The sequence below is a fragment of the Arachis duranensis genome, unplaced genomic scaffold (genome assembly GCF_000817695.3).
Source record: "Arachis duranensis cultivar V14167 unplaced genomic scaffold, aradu.V14167.gnm2.J7QH unplaced_Scaffold_608113, whole genome shotgun sequence".
Classification (NCBI taxonomy): Eukaryota; Viridiplantae; Streptophyta; class Magnoliopsida; order Fabales; family Fabaceae; genus Arachis; species Arachis duranensis.
This window is the reverse complement of record NW_026264987.1, coordinates 996,116-998,959: the sequence shown is the minus strand read 5'-3', so window position 1 is coordinate 998,959 and position 2,844 is coordinate 996,116.

Below are 2,844 nucleotides of genomic sequence, written 5' to 3'. Positions count from 1 at the left end.
CGACCCTTACTCATGTAAGGTTTATTACTTGGACGACCCAGTACACTTGCTGGTTAGTTGAACGGAGTTGTGTCCACTCGTACCAATTTCTAAAATCCAATTACAAGAAAAAAGGAATCACAATTTCGTCCACCAAGTTTTTGGCGCCGTTGCCGGGGATTGTTCGAGTATGGACAACTGACGGTTCATCTTGTTGCTCAGATTAGGTAATTTTCTTGCCAAAAATCTTTTTTAAAAATTTTTCTTTTTATTTTTCGTTTTTCCAAACTATATTTTCGAAAAAAATTGATAAAAATACAAAAAAATTAGAAAATCATAAAAATCAAAAATATTTTGTGTTTCTTGTTTGAATCTTGTGTTAATTTTTAAGTTTGGTGTCAATTACATGCTTTTAAAATTTTTTCTTGCATTTTTCGAAAATTTCATGCATTCATAGTGTTCTTCATGATCTTCAAGTTGTTCTTGACAAGTCTTCTTGTTTGATCTTGATGAATTCTTGTTTTGTGTCTTTTGTTGTTTTTCATGTGCATTTTTGCATTCATATTTTCCAAGCATTAAAAATTTCTAAGTTTGGTGTCTTGCATGTTTTCTTTGCATCAAAAAATTTTTCAAAATTATGTTCTTGATGTTCATCATGATCTTCAAAGTGTTCTTGGTGTTCATCTTGACATTCATAGCATTCTTGCATGCATCTAGTGTCTTGATCCAAAATTTTCATGTTTTGGGTCATTTTTGTGTTTTTCTTTAAAAATTTAAAAATCAAAAATATCTTTTCCTTATTTTTCTCCAAATTTTCGAAATTTTGGGTTGACTTGGTCAAAAATTTTCAAAATTAGTTGTTTCTTACAAGTCAAGTCAAAATTTCAAGTTTTAAAAATCTTAACTTTTCAAAATCTTTTTCAAAAATCATATCTTTTTCATTTTTTTATAATTTTCGAAAAATTTCAAAAATCTTTTTCAAAATATTTTCAAAATCTTTTTCTTATCTTTATTTGATATTTTCGAAAATTAACTAACAAGTAATGTAATTGGTTCAAAAATTTGAAGTTTGTTACTTTCTTGTTAAGAAAGGTTCAATCTTTAAGTTCTAGAATCTTATCTTGTAGTTTCTTGTTAGTTAAGTAATTTTTTAAAATTAAATTTTTTTCAAAATATATTTTTCAAATATATCTTTTATCTTATCTTTTTCAAAATTTTATCTTTTTCAAATTTTGATTTCAAAATATCTTATCTAACTTCTTATCTTCTTATCTTTTTCAAAATTTGTTTCTTATCTTTTTCAAAACCACCTAACTACTTTTCCCTCTCTAATTTTCGAAAATATCTCATCTCTTTTTCAAAAATTCTTCTTAATTAATTAATTGTTTCAAGTTTTAATTTCAATTTTAATTCATCTCTAATTTTCGAAAATCACTAACTCTTTTTTTAAAAATTATTTTCGAATTCTCTCTTCTCTTCTCTTCTTCTATTTAATTAATTAATTACTAACACTTCTCTTCACCTCTCTTCATCCAAAATCCGAATCTCCTTCTTCATTCTTCTACCCCTTTCTTCTTCTACTAACATAAGGGAATCTCTATACTGTAACATAGAGGATTCCTTTTTCTTTTCTTGTTTTCTTTCCTTTCTTATGAGCAGGAACAAGGATAAAGGCACTCTTGTTGAAATTGATCCAGAACCTGAAAGGACTCTGAAGAGAAAATTAAGAGAAGCTAAATTACAACAATCCAGAAGCAACCTTTCAGAAATTTTCGAACAAGAGAAGGAGATGGCCGAAAATAATAATAATAATGCAAGGAGAATGCTTGGTGACTTCACAAAGCCAACATCCAAGTTTGATGGAAGAAGCATCTCCATTCCTGCCATTGGAGCCAATAACTTTGAGCTTAAGCCTCAACTAGTTGCATTAATGCAACAAAACTGCAAGTTTTATGGACTTCCATCTGAAGATCCTTATCAGTTTTTAACTGAATTCTTGCAAGTCTGTGATACTGTAAAGACGAATGGAGTTAATCCTGAAGTCTACAGACTCATGCTTTTCCCTTTTGCTGTAAGAGACAGAGCTAGAATATGGTTGGATTCACAACCTAAGGATAGCCTGGACTCCTGGGATAAGCTGGTCACTGCCTTCTTGGATAAATTCTTTCCCCCTCAAAAGCTGAGCAAGCTGAGAGTGGATGTTCAAACCTTCAAACAAAAAGATGGTGAATCTCTCTATGAAGCTTGGGAAAGATACAAACAGCTGACCAAGAGATGTCCATCTGACATGTTTTCTGAATGGACCTTATTAGATATATTCTATTATGGTCTATCTGAATTTTCAAAAATGTCTCTGGATCATTCTGCAGGTGGATCTATTCACCTGAAGAAAACGCCTGAAGAGGCTCAAGAACTCATTGACATGGTTGCTAACAACCAGTTCATGTATACCTCTGAGAGGAATTCCGTGAATAATGGGGTACCTCAGAAAAAAGGAGTTCTTGAAATTAATGCTCTGAATGCCATATTGGCTCAGAACAAAATGTTGACTCAACAGGTCAACATAATCTCTCAAAATCTGAATGGATTGCAACATGCATCCAACATTACTAGAGAGGCAGCTTCTGAAGAAGCTTATGATCCTGAGAACCCTGCCATGGCAGAGGTTAATTATTTGGGTGAACCTTATGGAAACACCTACAACCCATCATGGAGAAATCACCCAAATTTCTCCTGGAAGGATCAACAAAAACCTCAACAAGGTTTTAACAATGGTGGACGCAATAGGCTGAATAATAGTAAGCCATATCCATCATCTTCTCAGCAACAGACAGAGAACTCTGAACAAAATAATTCTAATTTAGC